General features: G+C 42.5%; 1 protein-coding gene across 1 annotated transcript in view; it reads right to left on the reverse strand.

Annotated features, from left to right (window-relative positions):
- The window catches only part of LOC146860297 (uncharacterized), a 781,914-nt gene that overhangs the window by 694,071 nt on the left and 63,977 nt on the right, over positions 1 to 23,866 (reverse strand). Inside the window, exon 2 of the mRNA XM_085644159.1 lies at positions 6,448 to 6,477. The gene's annotated coding sequence lies outside the window, so the exon portion shown is untranslated. The remainder of the gene's footprint in view (positions 1 to 6,447; positions 6,478 to 23,866) is intronic.

A 23,866-nucleotide genomic window follows, 5' to 3' on the forward strand; every position in this document is an offset into this window, starting at 1 on the left:
CTTGGTGATGTGCAGTGGGTTTCAAACTGGCAGAATTTTGGACACAGGGCCTAGACAGAGGACAGGAACTAAACCAACCCTCGCAGTTTATGGTTCATTGTCATGCTCTGCAGAAGAATTGGGTACATGGATTAGCCAGAGTCCAGGCTCTGTGGCCAACTTCCTGTTAAGCTTAGTCAAAAGTTGGGCGAAGGTTGGTCTCCAATAGACGGTTTGGCATAGGACCTGGCCTGAGTCAAGGATCTGCGACCTACCGAGAAGGGCAATGCTGAAGGCTGTCAGCTGCCATTGATGGCTGCCTTTGATGAGTTAGGTGCAGAGACAGGCTGGAGGCCAGACCCTGCAGCCAATCCTGCTGCACATCGCTGAAGGCAGTAGAAGTGGTGGTTGGCCACCTGCGGAGGGTGGGGTGCAGGCAATAGAGGCTAGCTTTTTTAACCAACCCTGATGTGCATGGCCTACTGCCACGTAAAGTGAGGGTTTCCCCACAAAGATTGTTGGATGCAGAGCGCAGCCAAAAGCCAGACTGTGAGAAATTGATTTACTTGTTGGGGGTAAAACCGTACTGAAGCAGCAAACACAATCCTTGTCAAGGTAAAGCCACGAGCAAACCCAATTTAACCTGCGCTCAACCCTCTGGTAGCCTGGCACAGGAAACAGCATTTACAACACTGTCATTACATTGCGTTACCTTTAAAACGCAGTAGTTACAACAACTGCATTGTTAGAACGCGAACACATCGCAAGTCATGAGATCGACTTCCTGTAGGGGGCGCTTTAATCTAAAGAATAGTATAATTTACTATTCCAACACCTCTCCTACTGTTGCGCAGGCTGGAGTTGGAATAGTAAATTATACTATTCCTAAACCCAGCATACCCCCAAGAGCAAGTCGATCTAATGACTTGCGATGTAAATGTATCGCATTCAAACAACACAGTCATTTTAAAGCCCACGTTGTAAAAGAACGCAATGTAATAGCATGCGTTGTAACTTGTAACCGTGGGCGGAGAGCTTTGCTCTGCTCACGGAGTGTGCGGAGATTTGCCTACTCCGCGTTCCACAGAGAACGCGGAGTAGGCAAATCTCCGCACACTCCACAGCAGATCGGAGTTGACCAGCCCCCGCCTCCCACCTGCCCTATTAACAGTTAGTTACAACTAAATGACATTAGGGTAAATAAAAACACCTTACCTTAGCTGCGGCATCCCTGGGATGCCCTCCTCCTTTCCATCGCGTTCTCTGTGAAAACTGCGCATGTCGTTTTTTAAAAGTTGTAAGTAATTTTTAATAGGGCGAGTGGGAGGCGGGTGGCATAGCGGAGCTCCACGGAGTTCCACAGAGTTTGTTATCAACTCCTTGGCCCTCTGTGTAGTCCCACTACGCCCACTACGCCTGGGGTTAGTAACATGCTATATTCGCCTGGCACAGAGCAGTCAGCCTTAAGGAATATATAAAGTATTTTTACAGCATTTCAAACAGTAGTAAAGTGAAAACACAACACAATAAAAATCCTACACCAATTTAGAAGAATATAATAAGTTGTGATTATTAAAGAAAGACCAAAGCAAGAAAGAATCCGTAGAGCCAGAGGTATGCAGTTTTAAAGATTTAAGTGAAAATAGTGTTAAAAAGCACAAAGCATCGACTGTGGTTTTCTGGTTGCAGTGGACAAGGACAAAGTCACAAGTTCAGGCCAACAGTGATGGAGCACAGGCCGCTTTCAGGGGCCCACTTAGGCCCACTGAACACAGGGCCTTAATGCTGTTTGCAAAGAGCTGTGGAGTCCCGTGTTGAGGATGCATTACGCAGCAGAGTCAATGTGAGGTCCATGCAAGAAGATGTGTCATGCTGCAGTGGTTCCAAGGGTCTGTGAATTGCGATGCAATGTCCTTGCAAGGGGATGCATCATGCAGTGGCAGTTCCGATGGGCTGAGTTGGACGAGGCAACGTCCTTGCGTGGAGATGTATTGGGCAAGGGCAGTTCCGATGAGCTGTGAAGAAGATGCAAAGTCCTTCTATCAGGGAAGTCCATGCAGCAGAGGAGTTGCATCAGATCAAAGAGTGATATGTTGAGCAGCAGAGGTAGTGAGCTGGTTCTGAGGGAGATGGAGAGCCCCAGGGAGGAGGTGTGTATATTATGGTGAATCCACAGATGGGCTGGCAGAGCACCTTCAGGCCCACTTTCAAGGGTACAGGACTGGTGTGGCACCATTTGGGAGAATAGGAATCAGATGGCAGAGTCCAGCTTCTGGGTTCTAGGTTGTTGGAAGCCTGTTCTATCCATGAGGCATCTGATCAGGAGGTCCACCAACTAGTCCCTGGAGTCACCGGATTCAGATCCAGTCCTTCTTGGCCAAGCGAATGGGAAGCATGGGAGCACAGTGGGCCAGCTGTCCTTCTGAACAGCAGTTCGTTAGAGTGGCAGTCCTTTCAGAAGCACAGCAGACCTTCGTTCTGGAAGGGTCAACAGACACATAAGTATACTGATGAGTTGGGTCTAAGCGTCCAACAATTACACCCAGTGCCCATTTTGAAGTGAAAAAGCTTCTAGGGGTTGTTCATCCCTCCCGAGGTGTCAGGATTGCCCTCACTCCCTCCCTGTCCTGACCCCCAATTATCTGAGGTCACAATAGACCAGTGTTTGTGAGAATACTCAGGCAGAGCCTTTATGATGTGCTAGTGTGGTAGGTGGCAGCTCCTCCCCTTCATCAACTCAGAGTAGCCCATCCTGCCAACACCTATCTTGCCTTAGTCTCACTGTCTAGGGGCAATACACAAAGACAAACTGCCAGCTACACCTAGTCATGTGACCCAGTATAAGGCTGCTGGCGCCAAATAGTTAGGACAAGAAAATGGCAACTTTCTAAAAGTGCCAAAACAACTATTAATGGACAGAATGCTGAACAATGTCAAACATTTACCCCAGTATAGAGATCTGGGTCTCAATCCATAGTTTTTTGCTCACAACGCCATACCAGTTTGGACCAAGTCATATGCATGTCAGTCTTGACCCTGCTCTCCATGGGACCAGTGCAGCACTAACTGCCAGGCCTGGTCTTCCCTGGGCCCGAAAAAAGCATCCTGGGTCCCGTTTCGAGGTATCACTCCCCATCAGCCAGGCTAGCTTGATTCCAGTGGCATGGTGAGCATGGAACTCACATCTGGGCATACTTGTCAACTGCTCTGGGCCTGGGTTTAGCATTTTGATGCATCACTGTATTTATTTATTTATTTCTGAATTTGTAGAGCGCCTGGTTACACCCACTGGTGTGTCCCCGCGCTATTTAAAAATTACTGCGAACTTCGGGAAATGGTGCCTCACAGTTTCATGTACCAATTCTTACTTATTGGGTGAAAAGCCATGTTTTAAATTTTTTTCGGAAGAGTTTCTCTGATGGTTCTTCCCGGAGGGACAAAGGTAGGGGGTTCCAGCTTTTTGCTGCCAAGTAACCAAAAGAGCGTTCACCCATTTGTGCATTCCTAGTCGTTGGGACTTTCACCAGTTGCCTTCGTGTTTTGTATAGAGTCATAAGATCACTGAGGTACAATGGACATCTGCCCTGCAAGATGCGATGCCCGATGCATAGTGTCTTGAATGTAATTTGTTTCTGGGTGGGCAACCAATGAAGTGTCTTTAGTGCATTCTTCGAGGGTGCTTTTCTTGGCAGATTCAGAACCAGGTGGGCCGCTGCATTCTTAACAGATTATAGCTTCTGGAGTCCTTTTTTGTTGGCACCCGGATACAGCAGATTTCCATAATCAAATCGAGATGTAACAAGCGCATGGGTCAGGGTTTTTCTTGCCACCAGAGGTGAAATATCTAGGGTTTTCCTTAATACTCTGAGGATTCTGGTCTGGGTCTCAAAGGATAGTCTATAGTCTATAGTCTATGCATACCCCTAAGTTCTTCACCTCCGTCTTAGGGGTAGGGACCTGTCCTAAGTTTGAGGGCCACCATGCCGATGACCAGATGGATGGAGTGTTCCCGACTATCAATATTTCCGTCTTACTTCTGTTTAGTCTCAGGCAGTTATCTGTCATCTACCAGGCTAACTCTTTCAGGCAGTCTGCAAAGCTACTGGCAGCTACTGCTGAATTTGGAGCTAAGGTGAACACAAGCTGTGTGTCATTTGCGTATGACACTATTGTGACACCATGTTTCTCCACAATTTCGGCCAAGGGGGCGACGTATATATTAAACAACGTCGGACTCAAGGTTGAACCCATTCGTGCCTTCCTAATCCTTGGGACTTTCACCAAATGGGTCCCGGTGGATCTCAGTTGCCTTCGTGTTTTGTATGGAGTCCTAAGATCGCTGAGGTACAATGGACATCTGCCCTGCAAGATGCGATGCCCGATGCATAGTGTCTTGAATGTAATTTGTTTCTGGATGGGCAACCAATGTAGTGTCTTTAGTGCATTCTTCAAGGGTGCTTTTCTTGGCAGATTCAGAACCAGGTGGGCCACTGCATTCTTAACAGATTATAGCTTCTGGAGTCCTTTTTTGTTGGCACCCGGATACAGCAGATTTCCATAATCAAATCTAGATGTAATGAGCGCATGGGTCATGGTTTTTCTTGCCACCAGAGGTGAAATATCTAGGGTTTTCCTTAATACTCTGAGGATTCTGGTCTGGGTCTCAAAGGATAGTCTATAGTCTATCCATACCCCTAAGTTCTTCACCTCCATCTTAGGGGTAGGGTCCTGTCCTAAGTTTGCTGGCCACCATGCCGATGACCAGATGGATGGAGTGTTCCTGACTATCAATATTTCCGTCTTACTGCTGTTTAGTCTCAGGCAGTTATCTGTCATCTACCAGGCTAACTCTTTCAGGCAGTCTGCAAAGCTACTGGCAGCTCCTGCTGAATTTGGAGCTAAGGTGAACACAAGCTGTGTGTCATTTGCGTATGACACTATCGTGACACCATGTTTCTCCACAATTTCGGCCAAGGGGGCGATTTATATATTAAACAACGTCGGACTCAAGGTTGAACCCTGTGGCACGCCCTGTGTTAACTGTGCCACTGGATTCAAGCAAGCCAGGCTGATGGGGAGTGTTACCCCGAAACCGGTCCCAGGATGCTTTTTTCCGGTGAGGGGAGGTCCTGGCCTGGCAGTTTGGGCTGGGCTGTTCCCATGGGGAGCAGGGTAAAGACTGATTTGCATATGGCTGCCTCCAAACCGGACTTTGGCATGGTGAGCAAAAAACAATGGATTTATGCCTCGATCTCTGTACTGGGGGTGAATGTTTGACATTGTTCAGCATTCCGTTCATCACTTGTTCTTTTTGAAACTTTCTAAAAGTAACATTTTCAGAATTGTGACTAGAAATCCAACTTTAGCATTACTCTTAATTACAGCTCTTTAGACATCAAACCCAGACTGTCTCTCAGCTCCCAATTGGAAGTTACAGCGTAATAGGGTAACCTAATGTTATCCTATGGGAGAGGTAGGCCCCACAGTAGTAAAAAATGAATGTAAGAATTTTTCACTGCCAAGACATGCAAAACTTAAAACTTCACTGCACCGTGCCCTCTGGTCTGTTCAGGGCCAGTTAACTTATTTGTAATATATGTATTAAAAAAGGGCCTGTCATATTATTACCACTTCACTATGGACTTACAAGTAAATTAAAAATGGCAACCAGGGCTAAGCTAATTCTACAATAGTATAAAGAGAGAGCACAAGCACTTTGGCACTGGTTAGCAGTGGTAAAGTGCACAAAAAATCCTTACAGCCAACAAAAACAGGCTCAGAAAAAAGGAGGGTGAAGGCAAATAGTTTGGGGACGACCCTGCAGAAAGGGGCAAATTCAACACTGACCCCTCTGGCAAACCCCTGCTGCGCGTAGCTAAAGGCTGGACATCCATGGAAAGATGAACGCAGGGCTTTGTTAGAGGCCTAACCCTGTGGCCAACACTCCGCTGCGCATGTTTAAAGGCAGTGCCCAGATGGGATGACTGTTCAACAAGGATTGGGTGTAGGAACTTTTGGATGCTTTTTGTGATCATAAGGCCCCAAAAACTATTTGAATAAACAAAGGTAAAAATGAAGTTATGATTAGCATTGCTTACAACACCTCAATGTATTCACCTAAAAAATACAGTTAACATACAGTAATGGTTATGAGTTAGAAATAAAAAGCCACTGAAATTCTCATTAGGAACATAATCCATAACATGCACAGCAAACAATCCTTTTTCTGCCCTCTACTGCTTTATAGTTTATGAAAAGCATGAACTGTATCATAAACAATCATTTCCAACTGCATAACTCAATAATATAGTTTATGTGTTTCTTTTAGACTAACACAATTTCTAGTGTGAGCAAATGATATGTATTATGTAAATTCAATAGAAAATGCTAATTTTGCAATGTGCAGTGGCAAATGCCTGACAAAAAACCTATATGAGCAATATCATAAAAGTAGAGAAACATGCTTACCCACGATGCCTTCAAACTTTCCTTGTTTTACTATAAAAAAATTTAAAAAAAGTGCCTCATGGTTAACAATAATTTATAAACAGCACTCAATGATTATTTTGCAATGCTGATGTGTGACCAGTTATGCATGAAATTATGTTTCAATGTAATTCTAGAGCTTAAAATGCAGTTTTCAGCCAAAGCCTTACACAACTAAAATAATTTCTAGATCAGGGATTCCAATAGTGTTGTAACAAGCTAATGAAGTTATAGAAAACATAAACTTTGTATTGCCACAGTTAGCGCAATCTGAATTTTATTGAGGAGAAAAATACCTAATAGAAAGCATTCCTATAAACAATGTAAGAATATGTAAATTTATGAACAGATCAAATTAAGATGTTAACTCAACATGATCCCAATGTCTTTCATTCACACATACATCAGACATTAATAAAAAAAAAATCAGAAAAAACTGACATATGACAAGAGACAAGCCTATTATCTTATGTTAAATACATTAGTATAGCTCCTAAATATGGTACCAAAGCTTTCCGAAAACCTAGGCTCCTTTCAGGGGCAGTCATGGCTCCTTGAGGGAGTGCTGCCGGGTGGTGGGGCAGGGCAGGAAAGGGGCAGTGTGGGGTGTAGTAAACTCCGGCATACGGCCGAACCGAGTTAAGTACATAAATAAATAAATAAAACGAATTACATTGCACGTGCTGCAACCCAATTGGCGGTGCAGCGGGCGCAATGTAATTCGTTTTATTTACTTATTTATTTATTTATTTATGTACTTAACTCGGTTCAGCCGTATGCCCGAGTTTACTACCCCACACACTGTCCCTTCCCCGCCCCACCGCCGGCATCACTCCCTCAAGGAGCCGCGACTGTTCAGGGGGGCTCCTCCGCTAAGGCAGAGGAGCGTTGCCCCACTGCTCTCAGATCAGGTTTGGGGCTTGTTTAGTGTGGGGCGGGGCTGGTGGAACAGGGGGAGGAGTTGATTGCACACTCCAAGCGTGCATTACTTTTTGGCTGGCAGTCTTGGGTTGGCCTAATAGTCATGCACACTTTACATTTTACCCACCAGGCTGTAATGCACAGCCTGGTGGGGAATATGCACAGGCTCCCTGTCCCCGTCCAAGCGCCAAACCGCAGCACTCAGACCAATCACAACACTGAACTGCAGCTTTGTGATTGGCTTAGGAGAGCTCCTGTGCTTACTTCTTACGCGACTTTCAGGAGAACGAGATACGACAGTGGAGAGACGGTCACGGCAGCTGTAGGTGATTTTATTTTTGTATACCACCCCCTCCTCCCGCGTCACCACTCCAACTCCTTGCCAGCTGCTGCTGGCTCCCTTCCCTGGGATTCTAACTGATCACAGTAAAAAGGGTGTACTGCTATTATATTTAGTATCTGTGAATAATGTTGGATACTGGCCAACATGTTTGGAGTGAACTAATAATGCATTGTTCAGTGATGGAATGTATTGGAGAGTGAGCAGATAGAATCTGCTCAGTGTGGAGCAATATATGCATACATGTATGTGTCCTGAAGACCATTGATATTTCTTTCCTGCTGAAATGCTATTTGTTTGTTTCATTTTGTTATAATGTTTCAAGGCATCTACTCCCAAATATGTGACTTCCATGCCATTTTATGTGCATATTAGCCCTGTGTGAAATTTAAATTATGCCGGCGTAATTTCAGGAATTTCGATATATGCTTGTTACTCATAATTCAAGATTCACGAAATTGCTCTCCATTCATAGTAAAACTGTTAGTGGCTTTTGCAATTTGCTGTAAATAATTTACGTGAACGCATGGGAACAATAGAAAGCAAGCAGCTATTGTTTGAGCTACTTTCTTTTAAATGCATTCTCTCGCCAAAAATTTACACAAGGGTGCATTTCATTCTAAAGTATAGAGCAAAATGACTGATTTGGATTTTTCCTAATTACATGTAATTGCTTGTGATTTTATGTAATTTTGCGTAATTTTGCAAACCCTTAGCATGTATGTTTATGGCCGTCTTTGAATGAAGCATTGAACTCACAAATGTGAAGCCATGTAGATGTCATGGAGTACTGCTGTGTGCATGACAGTGCTAAGAGTGTTGTCCAGCAGGTTCTGTAAGGGCCTGTGTCAGCAAGGAGTGCACATGATAGCTATTTAAGGCACATATATCAGTGTATTCATTATAAAAATGCATGGATTAAAATATTATTGATTATTACAATTAACAATATGATTTACAAAAGTATGAAAAAAACAAAATATTAAGTAATAATATTGATAGGATCTTTAAAAAATATGAAGTGAATGTTATTATAATGAGTTTTAAAAAGTAAAAACTTGTAATACATGCAAACAAATATGCTATATAATTAAAATTAATTCATTTTGTAAATAGTTTTAAAGAAATGTATTCTGAATTACAAAAAATTAAAAACTGTTTTTACAATAACAATTATTAATTTATAAAAACTTGAAAAAATAAATATTTTTGAAAGCATATATTTTCTGAAAATAACAATAAAATCAAATAGCTACAAAACATGTTTTTAAATGTTAAACATATACACTTTCTTATTGATTTATAAAAATGTTAATCACTTTATAATGCGTTTTATTTACTATTCCCATTCCAAAATAAACTATGTCATCAAAATGATTTGTCTTTGGGAGACCATATTTACTATTCACACTCCAAACTAATAAACATTACAGAAAAAGAATTGTAAAAATGCATGTATATTAATCTAAATTAAATAGCAATATAAATATCATTAATGTATTACTTATTAAAATCATTAACATAGCAAAATAAAATAATTTTAAAAAACAAAAGTAATAGAAATGGATATAATATAATCAATGCAATAAAACATATACATTTATATTTACACAATCCTTTAATTCACAAAATGTGATTTCAATTATATAAAACATATTCATGTTTTTAAATGAAACATAATCAGTTTCTTACTAAATTGGAAAAATATTTCTCAAACAAAAAAATGTAAAAATAATATGTAAACATATTTCAACATTTTTAAGAAATGTTTATACACAAATAAATATTTGACCCGGAATATTTAAAATGTATACACTTTTAAAAGTACCCACCCTTTATGGGCGCATTATACGTAAACTCAAATTGTTAAATTCTGTAAATATTTGTACAAGCTTTTGAACTAGAACAGTTCAGTAATGCCTACTGAGCTCACTGCATCTCCTTACAGCACTGGCCCAAACAGTAAAAGTTCTGCATTAATGAATATTTATACAAGTTTATACCATATACACGTAAAAATACACACCTTGCTTTAGTGGCAGACAATCCTTTCACAGGTATATACTGTAAACTGGAAGCTAAAGGGTTTGTGCTTTAAGGGGCGGGCCTACTTGTCCAAGAGACAAAGTAAACATGAAAACCTGTTGCTCATTGTGGTGTTTCGATTTAGATGCCCGTACATAGGTTTCCCTGAATCATGTCCTTATATAGGCACAATTCGCATTGTCCTTATTTAGGCATAGAATCCCAGTCCTTATTTAGGCATTAGCCATGCTATCCAAATACAGGCATGGTCACCTACATCCGTCCATCCCATCGTCACAACGAGTTCTTAGAGACCAGACCCTTAAGCCATCGGGACTTTCCCTAGCTAGGATTATTGATTTCTCCAAGAACTCATCTATTATGCATGAACTACTATTCCTTAGGGGTTCATGACGTCTTCCTCTGCCCAACTTTACGTCAATGCTAGCATTCCTAAGTACCTTCCAGGTATAAATATACCTTCCCTTACCATGGCAAACCACGGCTTGGCACGGCTCAGCTCAATATGACTCGCCACAGCAAGTTCGGAAGGAATTTGAATCCCCGCCTGACGCACAGACCAGACGCTGTCATCCCTGCTCACAGAGAATCCAGCTTCCAGTGTTCTGACTCCCTTCGCCGCGTGTTGGAGTTTGAGATTCGGAAAGAGATTCCCACCTCTCTCATTCTAAGGTATGGAGCTGACTAGAACCTAGAGGGACTCTTGGCATATAAACTTAGTATATACCATACTATAGAAAACAGCACCTACTTCTTACCTTGTACTACACTTAGGTTAGGTACCCTGGGGTAGAACTATTTAGTAGCATCAGACGAGTAATCACTTTTTAGCCTGTGCTATTTATGTATGTATATATGTCATACCTAAAAGACAATGCTATTGCGGTATTATTTCTGCTTACTGCTCACGCTGTGCATATTATATCTTGCTTACTGTCCAATGATTGTAACAGCTCATATCTCTTACACGAGAAACAAGACTGTTCAATAAATCCTTTAATTGAAACGCTCATCTTTCAATTTCTGTGTAACTCTGAAGAAACTAAGCATGCACGATTAACTGAGTGAAACTGTTATCTATTGTTTCCACGATTCTGAGACACGTTCCGATTCTAAGGGAAACAAAGTTGTCATGTTTATGCGGTTGTCAGAAACTACTCCCTTCTTGTTTATTCGAGAAGTTTCTAGTTCCCTCTGAGTTAGCTGGCACACAAAGTAATTAAGTTTAATGTACTCGATAGAGGCATACTGACCTCAGTCCTATGCCACAACTATAGTGTATATTATTCCAATGTGCAGAGCCTATAAGGGAAATAGGAACTACATTACATCATGACTCCAAACAGAGGGACATATTTAGAAGCCCATTGCACTGCCAGTGAATCACTTTTTTTGATGCACCGGCGGCGCAGTCTGCCTGCCCATATTTACAAGCCCACGTAAAGTCACCCTCCATTTCTTTTAATGGCCTTGTAAATATGGGCCTGTTTGACGCAATAATCTGCGGGAAAGTGGCATCCCATCGGTGTTGCTGTAGGTGATCCCACGAAACATCCATGGAACCTGACACATTCCCAGATTTTAAAAAGTGTCGTAAACATGGGAAAGTGTCAGGCTCCTATGCATCCTCAGGTGGGGCATAAGAGTTCCACAATGAGGAGAAATACTTTTATTTCTCCTCGTTTTTTGCTCTTTTATGTATGCTGCATTCTGCAGCACACATAAAAGGAGCAAAACACCATTAATGATAGTTTATCAGGGGAAAGTGTCCCTTCCTGCACAACAGTAAATATCCAGCGCAGGCACCCTTCCACCATAGAGCAAGGCTGTCTGCGTGGGCGCATTGCTGCTGTTTGTGCACTTGCTCAGGGAAGAAGGACAGGAATGTGCTGTGTCTTGTAGATACACAGCATTCATACTCTTTTATTTTAATGCATGGCAGCGCAGCAGGAAGGCTTGCTGCACAGCCGTGCGTCAAAATATAATAAACGAAGCCCAATATGTCCTGGGTGTCTGGTGATAAGAATTTCACACCCTGACTTTCCATCCATATTCAAAACAGCAATATAACGGTACCCACAATATCATGACTTTGACATTAAGTACCATTGCTATTCTGTCATCAAAATTAGGAAAGCAAATCTCACAACACAGATACAAGACAGAGACATCCTGGTCCTATAAACAGATGAGTGCACGGTACAGAGAGCCTGTCTTTCTTGGGCTTTTTACTATATAGATTCATGTTCCTTATCAGCATTGGTGCGGCTTCTTCAATCAACGCACCCAACACTTTCTTCATCAGGTTATATTTATGAACAACGATGGGATAAGTGTAGAAAAAGGGAGAGGATACTGGAATCTGTGTATGTGTATATGTGTGCGTGTGTATGTGCATATGTTTGTGTGTGTGCTGGGGAGTGTGTGTATTTTGATAGAATGACTAAGATGTTATGTGTAATTGTTGGTCTTTTGACAAAAATTGGGGCTGGCAAAATTAAGATTGGGGGTTATTTGTTAAAGGGATTAGAATCTGAGGAGAATCCCATGGAAATAAGCTCACCCTCGTCTGTCAGTGTCAGTCACGTCATAGCTTTTTTTTCTCCAGGACACGTTGAGCTACCTTCCTATTGGCCAACAGAAATACTGGGGACAGGGTCCTGACAGAGGGGCCTGATTGTTTCAAAGTATCATTCCTCCTGTGATTTGAGAATACAAAAATTCATCGGACAAAGCACGGTGTAGCCTGCCTTGCAGAATTCAGGTGGAGTAGTAGCAACTTGACAATACTCGTGTCTGCCTCTAGGGAACTTCCCTATGATGTTGGCTATTGTCCTAAAAGCAGATACGAGGTGTCAAAGACTTTCTATTTTCCACTTGTGGAAATGTAACATTTTGCTGCAAATTATCGACATGCGAAAAAACCCCACCCTTCCTGTATTTCCTTGGAAGCCTTGACAGACAGGCTGATACAAAAATCCAGAGGAACGCGAACTGGAAAAGCACCATTCCTTGTCTGCTTGAAGGCTTCAGTATGGCTGCTTCTACCACTAAGGGACCTTGAGTGAGAGAACGAAATATGATAAACAATGTGCATGTGCGTTTATCCCAAGACCACACAATGACAGTATTTAATAATATCAGGTTTAAAAAAGACCCACTGCCTAATGAAGATTAAAGTAGCAGATGCCAGCAGCGGTTTGTGCTCATGGGCATTGGGGATAATCCCCTTGTACTCACTCTCCCCCCGCCAAGGCAGGTCAGAATAAAAGAAATGTGTTAACCTATAACTGTTTTTCTTTTTTTAAATAAAACATATTCAGCACACTTCTTGCTGGTTGGCTGAGGGGCTGCCTCACACTGCCATTCTCCATGTTTGTTGCTGTGACAAACGGTTAATGCATTAGGTGGGCTGGGTCGGCCTAAAGTCTAGAGTATTTGCAGGCCTGATGATCTCACAGCCCTGAGGCCTGTGAGGTCATCAGCTCCGCAAAGACATAGGTCCTCATTTTGATAGCAGTCGGTCAGACCACCGATCGCTAACGCCGCGTTCAGGAGACCACCCGACTCGCAGGCGGCGGTCTGACGGCCACATTAGGATGCGACCGCTGGGTTGGCGGTTGCAAAGTGCTCTTTATCATGGCGCCATGTGCTGCGGCCAAGGTAAAGGGCTGTAGCACAAGCCCCTGTGACAAATAGCACCTCCTGCATGTCCATGTTTGGGGCCCCCAATATCCCTTTCTGACAGCTTGTACATGGCGGTGTTCTCACCATGAACAGGCTGTCGGAAAGGGATATATAAATCCCGGCGGTGGTGCCTGGCTTGGCACTGCTGCCATTGTGGGCTGCGACTCCGACCACCAACTTGTCGGCATCTGGGATCTGGGAGAGGGGGCAGTCTGGACTCCACCCGCTGTGATCTGAACGCTAGCATTAAAATGTGGCAGTCAGACCAAACGGCTGTCAGAGTCAGTCGGACCACCATCAAATTGAGGCCCATAGTCTTGTGGACCAGTCTGCACCCCCTGATGACGTGGGATGTTTTAGACTGAAGCCCTGTAGCTCTGGGGGTTCACGTCAATCAGTGAGTGGAGAGAATAGTCATCCTATCCTTTTCCAACTTGTCACAGGATGGGGTAGGCCCCACCCAGGGTGGAATGTGCCCCTACCCTATGAGGAATTAGGAAAGGGTGGGGTAGAAGCTGAGGAATGGAGTCTGCGGAGCTTGTCATCATGAATTTTGAAGACAGTGCACAGACTTGAGGTGTCTGCTTCCCATGCTGCTGTTATTGCAGAACGCCATTTCGCACACCGGCAGACTTGTGGGCTGGAGTGAAGGTGCACACTGCAGATGGATTGTGCAATCCAAAGGTTAACTGAGTATCTTGCTTCAAGCTTCACTCCAGTCCAGACGATGCCCCTCGGGCCACAATCCTGTGAGTGGACCAGCAGGAAAATAGAAAAAATCTTAGCAGTTGGGGAAGTGAGTAAGTGACTCACTCGGGTCGACCTATTTGGAGTAGTGAATTTGCACACTTAGGGGGCAATTCCGATGTCAAATGGACCGGAGACTGTCCAACATCGTTTGGGAACTGGGACCGAAAGACCTCCTGTCGTCGGTCCCAACCCAGGAAGCAGGATGCGACCGAGCACTGTTCGGTCGCACTCCTATTCTTTACCAGTGGAGCATGCATTCCAAATGGAATGTATGCTCTCATGGCAAAGAGCTGAGGTGCAGTTCATCCCTGCACCCAGTGGCACGGATCAACGGGGGGCACCATAAGTGCCCCTTAGGCTGCCATCCGGCGACCTTGCACCCATGGGGGGCCTTTCTTTCTGTGTCGGCCACAGCCTTTCTGTCGGAAAGGCCAGCCAGAAAGGCTGTGGGAATCCTGCATCAATCCCTCGGCTGGAAAGAGCCGCCCGAGGGATTGATGGAGGATCTCTGAATGGCATCAGGGATCTCCGAGCCAATTGCAAGCCATTTGGAAACCCAGTTCAGATTCCTTTCCAAGCCGCCCCATTGAAACCGGTCGGTCGGATGGGAGTCCGGTCAGCAGATTCCGATGCGGTCGGTACGGCGCCCCTTAGCTAGTATAGATTGTGTGAGAAACTGTTCCTGAGCCTTTGCTTATTTTGAAATTAAACTTGTGGTCGGTATGTGAATTACTCTCATTTGCCTGTACTGTGTGTTTCAGAGTAATATACTTCATGCCTTTGCCATCTCCATCCTCCACAGCTATTATACTGCGATGCTGCAGTTGTAAGACACAACCTGCTCATTTTTTTCAGGAATATGTCTCATTGGTGGGAGGTAACTTTAATACAGGTTATGCCTCACTGGCCAGAGTGTTATTTTTTGTAATGCAGACGAGAGGGGATGCTTCGCAGTGTGATACCTACTGATGGACAGTTAAATATGGTTTATTTGTATGTTGCACTTTGTCATCTCAGGAATATGTGCAATTGTATTTTGTTTCGATGATGTCCACATCATTTTCTTACTTTCTTTTTAAGATCGCGAGGAAGGACTTTTTATTGAATAAATGTTAGTTTGAATATACAGGAAAGTATATACAATTTTTTAGAATTCAACATCCGGAGCTATTTTAAGTGGTTGATAGCTCAATTGTAAACAAAATTAACCTGCGAGGTGCGTTTGTGGAAGATGTCATCATGACTGGCACCTTTCCGTTATGGGGCGAGGATGGGGCCCTACTGCCAGAGCTGCCGAGTTTGGAGTAGAAAACCAGGAATGAGTCCCGGCGTCAGCTGAACATCCTGTGATTGTGGGAAAATCACTTAATCTCACTGTACATATACAAATGTATTGTGTCCTTGTGTAACTGATGCTCGTGAAGAGCGCTCCAATACGTTTGGGTCGAGTTTGTGCGACATAAAAACTGCAAAAAGAATGTAGAGTGAGAATGTCAGAAGTGGCATATTGAAAGCACATTTACTGCTCATTTTTCAAATGACACATATAACTTTTGCTTCACAATTGATTTGGGGTCATACAACTAGATCGGAACTCAGAAAGGCCAGGCTCTTAAAGTATTAGCTGTGCAGAGTTTCCTTCTCTTTTTGAGCGAATAACTGTTGCATTTAATTTCTACACCATGTGCCTATAATTCATCATGAAAATAATTGACACATCACTGTTGAAGCTTTTACCTATGCCACATGCAGTGCCGAGCGTGCACAATGGTTTTCATTTGGACATGCCATGCCATCTCAGCAGGATGGTACCTGGCAGTTTGAACAGCCACCTAGTTTAACCTTGTCTATCAAAAGCCTTTAACTTCAACGGAGATTATTCTGCATCTGTTTATCACAACCTTTGTTGTGCTCAATACCTTGCTGATTTCCTTTGGCATTTTTGCACTGCAATACAAAATTCTGCCAAATGAATGCCTTTCATTAAACTGCAAACTACTAAGGTAAAAACAGCTCTTGCATTTTGTTCTTTTTATTTTAAAAAATTGTACTGAAAATACATAATATATCCCATTGAAAAAAATAAGATTTGCACACCGAATCACAACCGGCCTTGCCACCCTGATGTGAAACTTCACTAGTTGCCACTACAAGATACTGCTCTGGGACTGGCGTTGCCCTGAGAGGAGTTGCCATCTATTTCTCTAGAAAATTCTCCTGGGAATTTCTACAAGTTCAGAGAGATCCACACGGAGATGGTTATGGGTAGTGGCCAGGTTACAGGGGAAGATCATGAATTTTATAAATTACTATGGTCCGGTCTCGGATGACATTTCCAGTCTGGTCCAAATGAATGAGCTTTTGAGTGGAGTTCCTGGGCAGCTTATCATAGGAGGGGATTTTAATTTCATACAGGATTTAAAAAAAGACACCTCAAATAAAAATAAAAAACAACTGAAACCGAACACCAAAAGAATTGTGGAGGCCGTTAAGCTAGAATATCAATTAGTAGATCCCTGGCGAAATAGCAATCCTGATAAAACAAATTTTACCTGCTATTCGCATCGTTTTCGAACAGCATCTCAAATTGATTTTTTTCTCATATCAAGATTTCTCCAGGTCTCTAAGGTAGATAGTGGGTGTAATCCCTTCTCAGACAATGCAAAAGTCGAGCTCGAACTTGTACTGGGTGGGGAAAACAGAGAACGGTCCAGGTGGCAGCTGGACCGCACTCTGCTCCAAGATCAAGATTGGGTGACGGGCTTTAGAGAATGGATTTCTGAATATTTCAAGATTAATGAAAATACTGCGGAGCCTTTTTCTGTGTGGGGCTTGTTTAAGGCGTCAGCTCGTGGTCAGATCATCGCCTACACGGCTGCCCAGGTAAACGTTAGGAGGCTAAAAATAGCCGAGCTACAAACTGCAGTCAAAAAAGAATATGCCCTTCAGCTTCAGCAGCATCCCAACCAACTTGAGCAGGCGAGAACAGCTCTGAGGGACTTTTTTGTGTTGGAAGAGATTTGCAGTTCTAAAATGTACCAGCAAAAGGTTTATGAAGATAGCCAGCTAGTAGGGAAACCTTTGGCTATTACAACAAGAAAAAAACAGGAAGCGGCAATAATATCGAAGGTGCGGGACCCCCAGACTGGACTTGAAGAGGTCAATGGCGATAAGATTCCACAGATTTTTTAGAACATTTCCACCAAATTTATTCTACAGAGTATTTAGTGGGGGGAAGAACTGATCCAGGATTATTTTTTTAATGTAGATATTCCTAAACTCTCAGATATCCGGATCAGTCAATTAGGATCTGATATCAATTCCGCAGAAATATTGACTTCTATTAAAGTAACAGCCGGGGCAAAAGCATGTGGACAGGACGGCTTCCCCATCGAATTTTATAAAACCTTTGCAAAAACTATTTAAATATATCAAACAGGGAGGTTTGGTTCCCGCAACTTTTAAAGAAGCGATAATTGTGTCATTTGTTAAAAAAGATAAAAGTCCTGAGGATGTTAACTCCTATAGACCCATTAGTCTTTTGAACTAAGACTATAAGATTTTAAAGAAAGTATGGGCCGAACGTTTCTTATTTGCCGCCCAGGAGGTAATTCATACAGATCAGACCGGTTTTATAGCAGGGTGATCTATGGCAGCTAATACTGAGTTTTTCATACAAGCCTTGGATTATTTTAACACCAATTTTACTCTGGCATGTATTATAATGGTCGATGCTGAGAAAGCATTTGACCTGGTCAATTGGACAACCCTGTTTTCTGCCCTTAGTCAATTTGGTTTTCCATCTCATGTTATCGATATGCTACGTAATATTTACCAGGGGACCTCGACCCAGGTATCAATTAACACGAAACGAGCAGGATCTATAAAAATAAACCGGGGGACTAGACAGGGTTGTCCACTCTCGCCACTGCTTTTTATTTTTTTTATAGAACCATTAGTAATTAAAATTATAAATAATGCTGCTATCCAAGCCCCTATCCCCAGAATGGCCAAGCTGAAACGTTTTGCGGATGACATCATTTTATATTTGATGCCCAATAAAGAAAATATGGAAATTGTATTGAGAGATTTCAGGGATTTCGAGCGAATTGGTGGCTATAAAGTAAATCCTAATAAAACGGAAGTCCTTGCCCTCAACACTGATTTAAATCTTCTTCCATCTTGTTTGAGGGTTCAAGCCGCTAATCAAGACCCAATTAGATACCTTGGCTTATTTTTAACCAGACAGTACCATCAGTTATACCATCTGAAATATAAAAGAATGAAAAATAAAATCAAGAGACTCTTGGATCAGTGACTTTTACTTCCCCTTTCACTAGTGGGCAGGGTTTCACTAATTAAAATGTTGATATTCCCGCTGCTCATATTTCTTTTTAGTGATATTCCTATAAAAATTAATTTGTCCTTTTTTAAAGAAATGGAAATGATGCTTAGTGAATTTGTATGGGGGAAGAAAGTATTGAGGGTCAAGTTGTCAGTAGTGCAGTTATCTATCGCTCAGGGGGGCCTAGCTTTGCCTCATATAAAAACGTATTTGGAGGCTGCTTTTTTAGATATAGTGGCGGGATTGATGGGATCTAAATGTATTCGAGATAGCTTCTTCTTCAATAAAATGTTACAAGAAACTGGTTCTCAAACTCGTGTTTTTAAAAACCTCCAAATTTCCAAAAAAAACTAGATATAAAACCTTAAAGGAGTATTCTTTTAGACTTCAGTCCTTTTTCAAAAAGATGGGTATGCAATATTTAAGATTGAGAGAGTGTACCAGCCTTGGCCTCCAATTTAGAGAAAGCCATCTAAAAATTGTGGGCTACGGGAGTTAAGACACTTTGTTATTCAAAACAGGGTGGTTTCCTGACAAGAGGTCAGCAAGGGCTTAGAACCCTTGGAGACCCATCTTTTTTGAATAGTTGCAAGTTGTTCAGTTTAAAAAAAATATTAATGGCCTTTTTGATACTCCAAATGAACTAGTGGTAGCCAAAGTCAATGGCATAGGAAACTGGTATAGGCTGTGACATCGCCAGGGACTAGTACTATTGATAGAAAATCATCTGGGTAAAATAGGTCAGGAGACAAAATGCATTTTCTCCTTTAAGGACTGGGAAACCCTATGCCACCTAGGAAGTAAATCCCTTACGCGCGGCCATTTTTAATAGGATGGCATTCCTATCATGATTGCTCGCTTACATGACTCCGGAAGCCTTGGGGAAAAGATATCCGCAGGTTGAAAATAAGTGTTTTAGATACCAGGCCAATAGAATTGAAAATCCAGTGATGTTCCCTCTCAATTGAAGTGGTTCAATAAAATTAAAAGGACTCGAAACTTCGAAAAAGCATATGCAAGTCGGGTGGGAGCCATTAAGAAATTTAAAAAACAAATTGAAGTTTTTTGGTAACTTAGAAAAGTTAAAGGGGGGAAATTAACTCTTGATATTGATGTTGAAATTGTAGCAGATAATGTGACTAAGAACACTAGCACTTTCCTTCTGTGGTTGCACTTTAGAAGCATTAGCACTTTTCTCGGCTGTTGCACTTTTTTAATATTTGCACTTTTTTTGCTGTTGCACTTTATTGCAGGTTTTTGCACATTGTCTTTTTTCTTAAATTATCGATGATGTCATTGGCTGCTACAGTTCTATCTTTTTAAATCTTGTTATGGAAAGAAGAAGCTATCCAATTTTTAAAAGGTTTCAATAAATATTTCTTTTTTTCTTTAATTGCAAAATGTATATCATGTTCCTAATGCTATGCAACCTTGATATAGCTTAAGAAAATTGTAGCAGAAATAGCAAATATAGTTTTTTGTCCACAAACTACTAAGTGGCTGGAAATCCAGAATTTAACAAGGTATTCACACACAGGAGGAATCAAAGAAAGATGTATTATAGGCTTCAGAATTTTTTTATCCACTGAGAGACAAGGAAATCTTAGTGGACTATAAGTAAGCTAGGAAACAAAATACTCCAGAAATAAAATTGCCCGAAGACCACGGAAAGTTTGCTGGGCACAAAAATGGATGCTGAAACAAAAAAAGTTGAACCAACTACAAGACACAAGAAGGATCGGGGGCAAAGCTTGGCAACAACATGATGTAGCATGTTAATCTCTTAAATCCTGCAATCTGTAGTATTTCCAAACCTCTTCTCTGGAGTTATTGGTTTATTTAGATCTCGGCAATAAAGGGACATTCATCCAACCAACTGCCAGATCCGCAACCTCATTTAGTTGTCGGGAACCTCTAGATTTTTAATTTCCACACCTCTACCAGCTCCACCATGAGAATTATCCTACTGTGGGGAAAGAAAGAACCTTCCAGTCTACTGCAATCTGATGAAATGATGCATTCTTGCACTGTGCTGTTTAAATCTTGTTCAGCATGTTTATCTGACTTAGAGCCAGATTCCGTTGTCATTGGGAACGCACTGCAGCATAGAACACAGCACGTGCCAGACCAGGACTCAACAAAAACATATTTTCCGAGCTTCCTTTTTCAAAAACTGCACCTTTTCTAGATGAAGTATATCATGAGAATGGAAGCGTGGAATGGCTGATGTTGCTGACCTACAATGATCTGTAAGTGGTAGCTGTATTTATTAGGCCACAGATGATGCCTCTGCTCTTTTGGAATGAGTTTGAAGTTTCTGAGAGGCCAGAGATCCTCTAATTAGGGCAGCACATGCTTTACAATAAGAAAAATCCTTTAAATATCTCTCTTTAATGTCTTTTTTTTTATTTTGTCATTGTATTTGCTTTTGGCTTTGTCAAACACATTAGAACTTCTAAATCAATTAACAATCAACAATTTGTTTACCATGGCTTTATTTAAAATACCTTAACTGACAACATCCCTGTACTTTTCTTGAGAGCTTTCATTGAAAATGAATAAAAATGCAAGATAAGAGGAACAGACATGCCAACCAACAATGCTTCATTTCAGATTAGAGGAGTGCGAAGTTCGCTTTATTTGCTGTCGCATAATTATGAGAAATTTCAGCAACATTATGCAAAATTACATGTAATTAAGCAAAATGCAAATGAGTAATTTCAGGCTATATTTCAGTGGAGGCTCCTCCGCTATGGCGGAGGAGTGTTGCCCCCCCCCCACCAGCAGCCTCAAAATGTTAAAATTTAAACGATAATAAAGCATGTTTATTATAGTTTTGTTTTTCCTTTCCTGCCTCGTTTTGTGAGTAGGGGTATTGCAGGGGGGCAGTCACAGGAGGAGTGGTGGCACTCTATTCAGTGTGCATGACGGTTTGGCTGCCTGTCTCAGGTTGGCCGAACAGTCATGCGCACTGACATCTTTCTAACCTGAGCTGCATTGCAGGGTAGAGAGAATGTTGGCCACCTGGTGAGTACTCAGAGTGGTGGGGAGGTGGGAAATACCTCCTTTTGGAACTAGGACCCTCACACACCCAGCAAGCTAGGTGTCATGCTTCATCACATGGGTCTGCTCCTCGTCGAGCGGGCGCTGCAATGCTCGACGGGCACCCATAAAGGGGCTCTTTATCGGAGATCTTTTATTCCTTGCTGTATAGGTGCCGTGGGTGTGAGGGGCCTGGTAAGATGTATATGGACACTCAACGTAGTGTCGCTGCTCCCGCTCAGAGCAGTCCGGCTCACCTACCCGCTCCACTGCATCAGGAAGGCCTTCCATATACTCCGCTGCGGTCTGATGAAGCCGAACTTGAATCCTTAAGAGGTTGGCTGCTTTTCTCCGGGGAAACATCCTACAGAGAGAAGAAGTGGTATGTAGAACCACACCACACACTGTAGATAGTTTTCATTTAGTCACTTGGTCCTGAGGAATCGCCAACTGATCTATTAGAGACATTTTATAGGCGAGAAACATGTTGACCACTAAGGGGTAGAGCGTAATTTTTGTCAGATTAAAACAAAATAGTCGCCCTCCTTCTTCTTTTTACTTTTTAATCAGGTATGTGACTTCTCCAGAATAAAAATAATTATAGAGGATTCCCTTACCTGTTTTAACCCACACACCACATCTACATCTTACCAGGCCCCTCACACCCACAGCACCTATACGGACAGTGAGATTTTAAGGGAAAGCTCACGCTGGAAAAGAGGTATTCTTGTGACATTGGGTCACATAACAGAACCTGGAGGATGAGCAGTGGCGTTTGGGATCCCGGGGGTAGAGGAGCAATCAGTGGAGTGGAGGCCACTGGAGTCGGGGGGAGGAACTGGTGAGTAGATTACAATGTGAGTGTACGATCCCTGCAAGGTGGATCTAGGGGGGATGGAAATGATTTCCGTGGGTGTTGGGGGTTAGAGAGTGTGGGTGGAGAGTGTGGGATTCCACAGGTGGGATGACTGTGAAGAGCAGTTTAGTGTGGGGTGCCATGAGTGGGGGGACGCATAGTCTGAGAATCTGTAGGGGTGGGGGCCTTGGAGTGAATGATGCTCTCTGTGAGGGCAGTGGATTTTTTGGGAATGCCCTGGGGTGCTGTGGGATGCAAAGAGTAAACAAGGCAACACCCTCACTCGCCATGAATGATATGATATGATTGGATCCCTTCCCACACTTAATTAACCCGGGTCCATCCCCGTCTCCTGAGACAAGAATATTATTTGGGGTCTCCTCTTCCTTTTTTGAGACCATATGGTACACTCTGGTTTCTGTGGTAGCGAGTTAATGGCTGATTGCAGTAGCATTAATGTAGCCCCAGCCATGCTCCCGGCTTGTCCCCAAGCCACCACTGCCTCCAACTGAGACATGCCACAAAATGACACACTGCTCTAGGTTTTGGTCATTGAGAATTGCTACCAATTTAAACAGATATAGGTAGTTAAGCAAACGGAGAGGACATAATTGCAAAGTGTTAGCATGGGAAAGCTGGGGTTACGACCAGTGCTTCCTAGAATAACATTCAAATACCTCTACAGCGACCACTTCTCCTCCCCTGAAAACCCCAACTAACATTACTATTGGGTCCAATCGTGAAATTCCATTAAGCAGAAACACAAAGACAGTTTCCTTTTGCAGTGGTACTTTTAAAAACATTCTCCTGTTTGGTCAAGTTATTCTCACAACACTTCGGTATGTGGTTTGTTAAAGAATGTCTAATTTTGAAAGCCATGGAAAGTGAACCATAGGTAAAGGCATTCTATCCAGGATCACAACGTGGCAAAGTGGGTAAGCTGGGCTTGCAACCCAGGATTCCTTGATGTGCAGGGTGGTTACTGGCCTGCACCTCCTCCCAAGGATGTTACAAAATGCACCGCTCTCAAACTACAGAAGGTTGAAACACATGTATTTTACACTGCAGCATACATTTTGACACTTTCTATATAAAGAACAGTTATTTACAGAGAGATCACACAGGTCACGCTATTGGGTTAAAATTGTGATACTTTGTAGGGCCAAACAAAGCACAGGTAAATTAACACCCAGTTCAGCTTTCCCCGGACTACAAAAACCAATCCATTGCTCTACACTGACAGTTCACATTACACAGCCATATTTTGGGGGGTCAGCAATGTATCGACTGGTCCACAGGCACATTAGACTAGCTGCTAGAAAGCCAGCAATGTAAACACAATAACACAAAACTCATAGTAACAGCTCAAACGTATCTAAGAAAGAACAAACTTATTGACCAAACTAATACAATA

This window comes from Triturus cristatus, chromosome 3_1 (genome assembly GCF_964204655.1).
Source record: "Triturus cristatus chromosome 3_1, aTriCri1.1, whole genome shotgun sequence".
In the NCBI taxonomy this organism is placed as follows: Eukaryota; Metazoa; Chordata; class Amphibia; order Caudata; family Salamandridae; genus Triturus; species Triturus cristatus.